This window comes from Microcaecilia unicolor, chromosome 9 (genome assembly GCF_901765095.1).
Source record: "Microcaecilia unicolor chromosome 9, aMicUni1.1, whole genome shotgun sequence".
In the NCBI taxonomy this organism is placed as follows: domain Eukaryota; kingdom Metazoa; phylum Chordata; class Amphibia; order Gymnophiona; family Siphonopidae; genus Microcaecilia; species Microcaecilia unicolor.
The window spans coordinates 110,378,778-110,391,177 of record NC_044039.1 but is presented as its reverse complement, the minus strand read 5'-3'; the positions used below and the strand labels follow the sequence as shown (position 1 = coordinate 110,391,177).

At 50.6% G+C, this 12,400-nt stretch overlaps 1 protein-coding gene across 1 annotated transcript in view; it reads right to left on the bottom strand.

The window, feature by feature from the left end:
* BAZ1A (bromodomain adjacent to zinc finger domain 1A) overlaps window positions 1-12,400 on the bottom strand; it is a 763,171-nt gene that overhangs the window by 695,563 nt on the left and 55,208 nt on the right.

The following is a 12,400-nucleotide window of genomic DNA, read 5'->3' as shown; positions in this document are numbered from 1 at the left end:
TCCCAAGACCACTGAGACAGATATAGTAGATTATCTCCCTACGCACTAGTTAAACTACTATGCAACAGATACAGTGGAAGCCATAGAAAATTAGTAGTATGATACACATGGTATTGATACTAATTACAAATTGATGCTGCATATTAAACAATGTTAAATAGTGCTAATCCATATATAACCTGCGAAAATATGTACAATCAGTTCAGGTTGATACTTATACATGAAATTATGTTTGCTTAATCAATGGGATATGCCAGATAGGTTTTGTAGAAGGACCCATAGAGCTTTCTCACCTATAAAGTCCTCCTTACCACAGGTTTGAGTAGGTCTCAAGAGGGATGACATCGAGATTAAGAGTACCCAAGGCTACTGTAAAGGGAAATCCATACACCCAGGAAGATATAGCAATATCAATATCTAAGACTGAAATTTCCTATTTTGTACCGATAATTCCTAAGAGCAAAAACACGCCCTCCTCGTTTGATAGCTTGCCACCTTCTGGAATCGATGAAGACAAGCTTGACAAGCTTTGTGTCACCCCCCCAGATGGGGTGACAAGTGGGGAATGTATAATTATGGTACAGCCAGAGACCCCCCCCCCCCCCATTGGAATGGTGGAGGGCCCAGTCATAGAGCTCAGGCCATTACAGACCTTGGCGGAGTCAGAAATCTGATGGCTGACATAACTGGGAGCTTACTGGAAAAGAATGGCCTAGTTGTTAGCACAGATAAAGGCCTGATGGTAAAGCCAAGTGTAGTTGTCAGGCTTAGGAAAAGGCCTGACTGACTTAAATTGAAAAGTTAGGTCAAGGGAAAAAATGAGACAAAATGGAAGATTAGAGAATTAAAATGGAAACTCAGTTGCAAAGTGGACTTTTCTCTAATCTTAGTTAGAAAAACAAGTTGAGAAACAAATGCATCATGCCAGGTGCAAGGAAATGATTGAGAAAAAGGGGTGTCAACTTTCCAGTTAGGCAAGATTGTGGTCAGCCAGTTTGGAATTTACATTAGAGTCAATGGAATGCATTGGTTTTCTATGTACTAGAAATTGTATATAAGAGAGGGCAAAAACTGAGCACTTTAGAAGACCTTCTGACTTGCTACACGAACTGCTGTCCGGCCGTCCACCTATCTGCTTGTATTCCTGATCCTACTGTGCTATTGTGGTAAGATATAATAAAGGTAATTACCCTTGCTATCTATCGTCTCTCCTTCTTAACCTCCCAAGTCTAAATTAGTTATGGGTAGGACCCTTACTCATCTACTCATATTCACGGATATCAGGAAGATGAAAGCAGAGGTCATGTTCAACAGAATTATTTCGAGCCTTCTGGAACCCCCTCTTCACCCCTGTGGACAAGGGTCCCAACGGGGGTCTAGAGAGGGGTAATTAAAACATAACCTTCCCGGCAAAAAGTCGGCAAATGCAGAGACTGCCCCAACTGAGAAACCACCTTGGGCAAAAACAAAGGAACTGTCCTAATCGATACCCCCACCTCTGTAAAACACAGGAAGGGGTCTCTGCAAGAAGGAGTATGCAACTCAGAAATTCTCCGAGCCGAAGTAATGGCTACTAGAAAAATCACCTTCAAGGTAAGATCCTTAACTATAATCCCCCGATAAGGGTTTGAAAGGAGGACGCTGAAGCACTTTGAGAACTAGATTAAGGTTCAAGGATGGCAGAACTGGCACATGCAGAGGACGCAACCAATTTACGCCCATCAAAAAACGAACCACATCCAGGTGGGAGGCGATCGACATCCCCTGAAGCCGGCCTCTAAAGCATGCCAGAGCTGCCACCTGCACCTTAAGAGAACTCGAGAGCGATTTCTGTACATCCTCCTGAAGAAACACGAGGATAACCGATACCGAAGCTGCTGACAATCACGAACTCGCACACCACGAAGCGAAGGCACGCCACACCATAGCATAAGCTATCGAGGTGGATCTTTTCCGAGCCTGAAGCATCATAGCGATAACTGTGTCTGGACACCCTTTCCTTCACCCTTTCAAGGGCCAGGCCGTAAGACCAAAGGGGGAGGGATCCTCCATCATGACTGGTCCCTGCAGCATGAGGCCGTCCTGAGCCTGGAGTAGGAGAGGACGATCGAACAGGAGCCTGACCATATCTGCGTACCAGGGACGTCTGGGCCAATCCGGCACCAACAGGATCACTCGACTGGGATGACTGGCAATGCAAGTCAGTAACCTGCCCACCATAGGTCACGGGGGAAAGGTATAGAGCAGGCCCCTGGGCCAAGGTTGAAGAAGAGCATCGATGCCTTCCGAGCCCAACTCTCTTCACCTGCTGAAGAACCGGGGATCCTTCACATTGAATGCAGTAGCCATTAAGTCCATCATCGGCATTCCCCAACGGGCAGCTATCTGATCGAAGGCCAGAGGGGAGGAGTGTCCACTCCCCCGGCTCCAACTGGTGGCAACTGAGAAGTCCGCTTGCACATTCTGTGACCCCGCTATATAAGCCGCCGTTAAGAGAGAGATGAGTCTCTGCCCAACGGCAGATCAGGGCCGCCTCGCGCGCTAGTGGTGCACTCCTAGTGCCCCCCTGACGGTTCACGTAGGCAACAGCCACTGCACTGTCCAAGAGAACTCGAACTGGGCAACCACGGAGAACAGACAGAAACTCCCGAAGGCCAGATGAATCGCCCGCAACTCCAAGCGGTTGATGGACCAAGATGCCTCTGTCGAGGTCCAAATGCCCTGGGCTGTCTGTTGGAGGCAATGAGCCCCCCAACCAGACAGCGACGCATCCATAGTCACGATCTTCCATTCCGGGGTTTGCAGAGGAATGCCCTGCACCAGATTCTTTTGAATGAACCACCAGTGCATGATTGTGTGCAGACGGGTCGAACGTGGCACCCGAACCTCATAATTCTCCGAGAGAGGAGACCAACAGCTCAGAAGGTGCCACTGCAGGGAGCACATGTGAGCTCTAGCCCACTTTACAAGGTCCAAGGTGGAGGCTATGGAACCCTGAACTTGTACATAGTCCCAAGCCCGTGGGTTCGGAGTTTGGAACAGAGCTTGCAACTGACCCTGCAACCGTACTGCTCGAGCTGAAGGAAGAGAAACTATACCTGTTCGGGTATCGAAGCACACTCCCAAGTATTCCAGCGTCTAGGAGAGCGTAAGGCTGCACTTGGGGAAGATGATAACCCAACCAAGCGACTGAAGCAACCCGACCACTCTGTCGGTTGCCTGTTAACCCTCCTCGAAAGAAGTCGCCCGCACAAGCCAGTAATCTAGATAAGGATGGACTTGAATCCATTCTTTTCTGAGATAGGCCGCCACTACAACAAGGACCTTGGAAAATGTCTGAGGTGCTGTGGCTAGGCAGAAGGGCATCGCTTTGAATTCAAAATGACGACCGAGCACTGCGAAGAAAACGCCTGTGGGGAGGCCAAATTGGAATGTGCAAATAAGCCTCTTTGAGATCGAGAGATGTCAAAAAACTCCCCTGGCTGTACCACTGTGATCACTGAGCAGAAAGTTTCCATGCGGAAACTGCCGAACCCGTAAGGACCTGTTGACGCACTTGAGATCTACGTCGGGTCGCCATGACCCGCCCTTTTTTGGCACCACAAAATAACTGGAATTTCGACCGCACCCTCTTTCTGCTGGGGGTACAGGCTGAACGGCTCTCAGTCATTGTAAGTTGAGGAGGGTGTGACGAACTGCCCGCACCTTGGCGGGAGATTAGCAAGGAGATTCCAGAAACAAGTCTATTATCAGACGAGCCAATTCCAACTTGTAGCCTTCTCTAATAACCTCCAAAACCCATCCATCGGATGTTACCCTGGTCCACTCCACCAGAAATAGGGACAGCCTGCCCCCAATAACTGGCTGAAGATGGACTAGGACCCCATCATTGGGCAGACCTTGCTGCGGCTGGTTTCTGTTACCAGAAAGGAAGGCCCACCTGTCACCTCGAAAGGGCTGAGGTCTCTGAGAGACCTTGCTCTCCGAAGAGAGGCCCCGCGACCTAGACGGTAACTACATGTATCCCTAAACTTAAGTCTAGGTCCCGCTGGTCGCACAAATTTGGACCTGTTCTCCGGGAGCTGCTGGCCCTTAGTCACCGAGGTCCTTCACAATCTGTTCTAGGTCTGTCTCAAACAAAAGCTTTCCCCTAAAGGAAGCCTTGCCAGCCGTGACTTAGAGGCCACGGCTGCAGCCCAATGGCGCAACCACAGCCAGCGACGCACTGTGACCACTAGGAAAAAACCTCCCTTCGCCGAAGCCCTCAAAAGATCATAAAGAAGATCCGCAAGGAAGGCTAAACCGGACTGTAAGGTCGGCAAAACAGCCACGAGGTCCTGCGGAGAGGAAGCTTTCAGTACCCATGATAAGCATGCCCGCGCCGAATAGGAGCCACAAACTGAAGCTTGCAGGACAGGGCCGCTACTTCAAAGGACAACTTCAAGCAAGTCTCCAACTTAAGATCCTGAGGGTCCTTGACCGCAGTGCCACCCTCCACAGGGAGAGTGGTTTTCTTAGTGACTGCTGTGATTAATGAATGCACCGTAGGAATCTTCAGCAAGTCTAAGTCAGCAGCAGGCAGCGAGTAAAGATGCGACATACCTCTAGCAACCTTAAGCCCACTGTCCGGCGTATCCCACTGTGCTGAAAAGCGAAGTTTCTTACCTGAAGCAGGTATTCTCCGAGGACAGCAGGCTGGATATTCTCACGTGTGGGTGACATCACGTCGGCCCTCGGAGGATTTTAGTAAAAAAATCACATAAGCCTCTCCTGGAGCATTCTACCGCGCAAGGCGCTGGTACTGCGCATGCGTGAACACGATTTCCCGCCCGTCGCGCGGTCACGCTCCTCAGTTGAATCCACTAGTTGAAAAGAAATCAACTCCAAAGGGGAAGAGGGAGGGATTGTGAGAATATCCAGCCTGCTGTCCTCGGAGAATACCTGCCTCAAGTAAGAAACTTCGCTTTCTCCGAGGACAAGCAGGATGCTATTCTCACGTGAGGGGTATCCCTAGCCCCCTGGCTCACTCAAAACAATAACCATTGGTCAATTGGACCTCGCAACGGCGAGGGCATAACAAGGATTGACCTAAAACAAGAAACATCTAACAGAGTGCAGCCTGGAACAGAATAAAAATGGGCCTAGGAGGGTTGGAGTTGGATTCTAAACCCCAAACAGATTCTGCCAGCACCGACTGCCCAAACCGACTGTCGCGTCGACTGTCCTGCTGAAGGCAGTAAGGAGATGTGAATGTGTGGACTGATCACCCAACGTATAATTAAACTCTGGAATTGGTTGCCGGAGAAAGTGGTGAAGGCGGTTAGCTTAGCAGAGTTTAAAAAGGGGTTGGAACGGTTTCCTAAAGGACACGTCCATAAACTGCTACTAAATGGACTTGGGAAAAATCCACAATTCCAGGAATAACATGTATAGAATGTTTGTACGTTTGGGAAGCTTGCCAGGTGCCCTTAGCCTGGATTGGCCGCTGTCGTGGACAGGATGCTGGGCTCGATGGACCCTTGGTCTTTTCCCAGTATGGCATTACTTATGTACTTATGACCACATCGCAGCCTTGCAGATCTCTTCAATAGTGGCTGACCTGAGATGAGCCACTGACGCAGCCATGGTTCTAACATTATGAGCCGTGACATGGCCCTCTAAAGTCAGCCCAGTTTGGGCGTAAGTGAAGGAAATGCAATCTGCTAGCCAATTAGATATGGTGTGTTTCCCGACAACAACTCCCTCTTGTTGGGATTAAAAGAAACAAACAACTAAACGGACTGTCTGTGGGGGCTTGTCTGCTCCACGTAAAAGGCCAATGCTCTTTTGCAGTCCAAAGTGTGCAGCTTGCTTTCGCCAGGACTTGTATGAGGGCAAGGAAAAAAATGTTGGCAAGACAATTGACTGGTTCAGATGGAACTCCGACACCACCTTTGGCAAGAACTTAGGGTGCGTGCGGAGGACTACTCTGTTATGATGAAATTTAAGGTAAGGAGCATGAACCACTAGAGCCTGAAGCTCACTGACCCTACGAGCTGAAGTAACAGCCACCAAGAAAATGACCTTCCAGGTCAAGTACTTCAGATGGCAGGAATTCAGTGGCTTAAAAGGGGGGTTTCATCAGCTGGGTGAGAACGACATTGAGATCCCATGACACTGGAGGAGGTTTGATAGGGGTCTTTGACAAAAGCAAACCTCTCATGAAGCAAACAACTAAAGGTTGTCCAGAGATAGGCTGACCTTCTACACGTTGATAGTAAGCACTAATCGCACTAAGGTGAACTCTTATGGAGTTGGTCTTGAGACCAGACTCTGATAAATGCAGAAGGTACTCAAGCAAGGTCTATGTAGGACAAGAAAAGGGATCTAGGGCCCTGCTGTCACACCAGACGGCAAACCTCTTCCATTTAAAAGAGTAACATCTTTTAGTGGAATCTTTCCTGGAAGCAAGCAAGACTCGGGAGACACCCTCAGAAAGGAGGCAAATTTTAAGCTCTCAACATCCAGGCAGTGAGAGCCAGAGACTTGAGGTTGGGATGTAGAAGCACCCCCTCGTTCTCAGTAAGGAGGGTTGGAAAACACTCCAAACTCCACGGTTCTTCGGAGGACAACTCCAGAAGAAGAGGGAACCAAATCTGACTCGGCCAGAAGGGAGCGATCAGAATCATGGTTCCACGATCTTGCTTGAGTTTCAGCAAAGTCTTCCCCACAAGAGGTATGGGAGGATACGCATACAGAAAGCCTGTCCTCCAATGAAGGAGGAAGGCATCCGACGCTTGCTTGCCGTGTGCCGGAAGTATGAAACAGAACTGAGGGACCTTGTGATTGAGTTGAGTGGCAAAAAGATCCACCGAGGGGGTGCCCCACTCTCGGAAAATCTTTCTGGCTAAAGCCATGTTCAGAGACCACTCGTGAGGTTGCATGATCCTGCTCAACCTGTCGGCCAGACTGTTGTTTATGCCGGCCAGATAAATGGCTTGGAGAAACATGCCGTGTTGGCGAGCCCAATGCCACAGCTGCACGGCCTCCTGACACAGAGGGCGAGATCCGGTACCCCCTTGCTTGTTTGTGTAGTACATCGCAACCTGATTGTCTGTTTGTATCAGAATAATTTGGTTGGATAGCCGATCTCTGAAAGCCTTTAGAGCGTTCCAGATCACTCGCAACTCCAGGATATTGATCTGAAGACGCTTTTCCTGAAGGGACCAAGCTGCTTGAGTATGAAGCCCATCTACATGCGCTCCCCACCCTAGGAGAGATGCATCCGTCGTCAGCACTTTTTGTGGCTGGGGAATTTGGAATGGGCGCCCCAAAACCAGATTGGATCGAATTGTCCACCACTGAAGGGAATTCCGAAAGTCGGTGGACAGCTGGATCACATCCTCTAGATTCCCTGTAGCTTGATACCACTGGGAAGCTAGGGTCCACTGAGCTGATCTCATGTGAAGACGTGCCATGGGAGTTACATGAACTGTGGAAGCCATGTGCCCCATAAGTCTCAACATCTGCCGAGCTGTGATCTGCTGAGACGCTTGAACCTTGGAGACCAGAGACAGAAGGCTGTCTTGCTCATGGCTCGGGAAGATAGGCACAAGCTATCTTCGTGCACAATAGAGCCCCTATGAATTCCAATTTTTGAACCGGGTGGAGATGAGACTTTGGGTAATTGATGACAAACACTAGAAGCTCCAGCACTTGAATAGTCATCCGCATGGACTGCAAAGCTCCTTCCCGAGAGGTGCTCTTCACGAGCCAATCATCAAGATAAGGGAACACATGCACCTCCCAGTCTGGGTAGAGACGCTGCAACAACTGCCAGGCACTTAGTAAATACCCTGGCAATAGACGCCAAGCCAAAGGCAGCACACAGTACTGAAAATGCTGCTTTCCCAGCCGAAACCGGCAGATACTTCCTGTGAGCTGGAAGTATCGAGATGTGAGTATAAGCATCCATTAAGTCCAAAGAACATAGCCAATCGTTTTCCTGAATCATGGGAAGAAGGGTGCCCAGGGAAAGCATCCTGAACTTTTCTCGAACCAGATATTTGTTCAGGCCCCTTAGGTCTAGGATGGGACGCATCCCCCATGTCTTCTTTTCCACAAGAAAGTACCTGGAATAGAATCCCAGCCCTTCCTGCCCTGGTGGAACGGGCTCGACCGCATTGGCGCTGAGAAGGGCGGAGAGTTCCTCTGCAAGTACTTGCCTGTGGTGAGAGCTGAAGGATTGAGCTTTCGGTGGGCAATTTGGAGGTTTGGATTCCAGATAGAGGGTGTATCCTAACTGGACTATTTGAAGAACCCACCGGTCGGAGGTTATTAGAGGCCACCTTTGGTGAAAAAATTTTAACCTCCCCCCGACAGGCAGATCGCCCGGCACAGACACGTTTACAGTAGCTATGCTCAACTGGAGCCAGTCAAAAACCCATCCCTGGTTTTTGCTGGGGAGCTGCAGGGGCCTGTTTCGGCGCACGCTGTTGACGAGAACGAGTGTGCTGTGGCAGAGCCAGAACCGGCTGTCGAGAAGCAGGAGTGTACTTACGGCCTCTAGAGGCGAAGGGTGCATTTCTCTTCCCTTTAAAAAAACTTCCTAGGTGAGGAAGCGGATGCAGAAGGCGCCCGGGCAGGAGAGTCCAAAGCGTTATCACGCTGATAGAGATGATCAATCAACTCTTCGACCTTGTCACCGAAAAGATGATCCTCCGACAAGGGATATCCGCAATTTTCTGCTGAGTTCGTTCCTCCAGGTTAGAGGCACGCAGCCATGAGAGTCTGCGCATCACTATACCCATAGCAGAAAATCTGGATGTCACACCACAAGTATCGTAAATGCCCCTGGACAGGAACGTGCGACACGCCTTCTGCTGCCTGGCCACTTGTTGAAAAGGCTCAGCCTGCTCCGGTGGGAGTGCATCAACCAAGCTCTCAAGCTGCCACACTGAGTTCCGCAAATGAATGCTCGTGAAGAGCTGGTACAACAATTTTGGAAGCGAGCATGCCAGCCTGATACGCCTTCCTCCCAAAAGAATCCAAGGTTCTATGTTCTCGCCCCGGGGGCGCCGAGGCAAAGTTCCTAGAACTCTTAGCTCTTCTGAGAGCGGAATCCACCACCGCAGAGTCATGAGGCAACTGAGGCTGGACAAAACTGGGTTCCCCGTGGATCCGATACGGAGACTCAGCCTTTTGGGAATAGTTGGACAAGAAAGAGGCTTCTACCAGTTCCTCATCAGCATTTCCCTGAGTGTATCATGAAAAGGAGCTGTGGTAGAAGTCTTAGGTGGAGATGGATAATCCAGGACCCTCGAGCATCTAGGACCTGGGCTCATCCACAGTCTCCACAGGGAAGGGAATGGCCTCAGACATTTCCTGCACAAAAGATGAAAAAGACAAGCTCTCCGGAGGGGAGAGCTGTCTCTGAGGTGAGGGGGTTGAATCAGATGGAAGACCAAGAGAATCCTCGGCAGAGAAAACTCCATGACCCCCATCTTCATCAGATGAGCCATCATCGGATATGGCTAGCAACTCAGAAAGAGCAGCCCGGACCCGAGCCCGTCTCGACATGGAGGTGCGGTGACTTCAATGGCGGTGACGAGAAGTCGACTCCCCAGGAGACTCCGGTGAAGCTTCCTCAACCGACGGCAATGGAGAGTCAACCCGGGAGGCTAACCGACCCCGATACCGGAAGTGGTACCGAAGAAGGGGACCTCACCACAGGCAAAAGGCTAGGTGCCACAGGAGCCTCCGGCACCATTGGTACCTCTAGTGCCGGATGCAAATGGTGCAGCATCGCTTCCATAAAAATCAGGAAAAATAGCCTTGATAAGCTCATCGACAGAAGCTGTCGGGGAAGGCTGCGGTGTCAGTATGGCTTCAGAGGCAGAATCTGCAGAGGCTAGGGAGCTTGTACCGGGCTGCAGATGACCTGCTCGTCGATACCTCCATGACAGAGGGAGAGCGATCCTCTCAGCATCGACGCTTCTTGGGTGCCGAATGCCTCGACGACCCGGAGCTCGCGGTACCAGTGTCGAGAAGGAGAACGATGACGGTGCTTCTTGGTCTTCGCCCGACGCCCATCATCGAGACTCCTTGGTACCAGTGAGGAAGACGTGGAATCCACACGCTTCCTCGGGGTCGGGTCTGATAGTGGTCGGTCCCAGGGGGCCTGCAAAGCAGGAGGCTCCGAGGCAGCTGGAGACCTGCTTGATGCATCACTGCTCCCAGCGTGCATCGGTCTTTTGGCAGCCTGTACCCGGTCTCCAGATGCCAACGCTGCCCTCGACGTTGACGGTACCGATGTCCACGATGAGGTACCGGACCCAAAAAGCTTTTCCCTTTGGGCCTCTCAAGAAAGCCGAGTGCGCTTTTTCATTTTTAGGCACAACTTACAGCTTTCCTGAAGATGGTCGGGCCCGAGGCACTGAAGGCACCAGGAGTGCGGATTAGTGACAGAGATGGTCCGGTTGCAGCGGGCGCATGGCTTGAAGCCGCTGGGCGTCTTCGATGACATCGTGGGGAAAATCGTCTCCGCAAAATCAAAGGACGCGATTGTGTCAGAAAAACAGACATAAAAAAAGGGGAAAAAAATATCCAATCGAGCGACCTAAGAACGGTCGCAATGCAAAAAGAAAGGAAACTTAAAAAACGAAAAAACTAAGAAATAAAGGAACTAAAAGTTTTTGGGTTTTTTTAACACGAACACCCAAAAAGGGTAAAAACAAACTTCGTTGAAGAGAAAAGAACTTCCACTCTGAAGGCCTGGAAAAACGCGAAGCGCTGGTTACAGAACTCCGTGTCTCCTCAGACGCGGAAAAGAAAGAACTGAGGCGCGTGACCGCGCGACAGGCGGGAAATCGTGTTTCCGCATGCGCAGTACCGGCACCTCATGCGGTAGAACACTCCAGACGAGACTTCTGCGATTTTTTACTAAATCCTCCGGGGGCCGACGTGACGTCACCCACACGTGAGAATATTAGCCTGCTTGTCCTTGAAGAATAAGGATTTCATGGCCTCATGCACATGAAAGAAACAAGGTGGGCATTTGGTGCCAGACATAAAGAGGGCACCGGACCTGTTCCCCCTGACGATTCAGTGGGTGAAATGACCAAAACCTCAAAAGCCCTAATAATCAGGGAGGGAAGCTCTTCCCTGCAAAAAAGGGGAGCAGCCGTCGGGTCATCCCCCTCCTCAGAAGGCAGGGTGACCTCATCTGCCAAATCCAATGATTCTGAGGGAGAGCCCGGACACAAAACCGGGCCATCTGTGTCAGATAGCTCTTCAGGATCCAAAATCTCCACCCGGGGATGTTTTGGCAGGGAAGACAGAGGCTGCAGCAACCGAAGTTTGCTGAGGAAGAGACGGGGCTGCCAGAAGAGTAGCTCCCGACTTCTTCAGAAGAAAGGTATTGTACATTACTAAAACAAAATCCGGGGAAAAAGGAACTGAAAGGGACTCCCCTGCTCCCTCTAAATTGCTTTCCTCCATCGGAGACTGTGCCACAGAAGTGCGCTGTGCCTCCTGTCTGTCAATTGCCACATGCGGAGCTGGTCGCGCCTGAGAGGAAAAAATGGCACCCGCCGACGCGCACTGCACTAACCGCCCCGAGGAAACCGCCAAAACTATCCCTGTGCTTCCGACTCACCGGACGCCTGAGGGGAACCCCGTCGCGCTGAACACTCGCTGCGGGCTACCAGCGGCATGACTCACACTCCCCCAACGCTGCTCTCCGGCCCCCACACCGGGAGCAGCGCTTAGTCACCTCAGAAGGCACTGACATGCTCCACAAACACATGCCCCCTCAAACAGACTCGGCAGCCCGTCTAGCTCCTCCGTATATTAAACAAAAACAAAGTCTCTTTAAGAGACGCTTACCTTTTTGTTTTTTTACTCAGAAGAGGAAAGACAACACTGGATCAGGCCCACAGCCCCAGGCGACAGAGGAAAGGTAGGGGAAGACCGGGATGGACCTGGCACCACCAGAAGCTATAAACAGCCACTCAACCCCTGACTGTGCTAAACTAGGCCCAAAGCCACCAGTAGCCAAATCAAACCAGAGCTGCACAGAGATGTCCCTCCACCTGCTAGATAGAGAGAATACTGAGGTTTACTTGGCTACAAAAGTCTACATATACCAAACCTCGGAGGTTCTCTCTATCTCCACCTGCTGGTAGAGGGACAACAACCCACAAGTCTCTGGATTGATCTGTGGGACACTATGGAATGTAGACCAGCTTTGCGCTTAACTGGGTCCAGTCTGTGGATTCAGAAACCTGGGAGCCAAACATTAGGCTCAACCAAACTGTGAGGCAAAAACCTGTAGGGATCGAAGCTGAGCCAGGAACAATCTATCCTCTGTTAGAGGTAGAGACATACTTGAATTTTCTTATGAGCATCAGCAAATTATGCT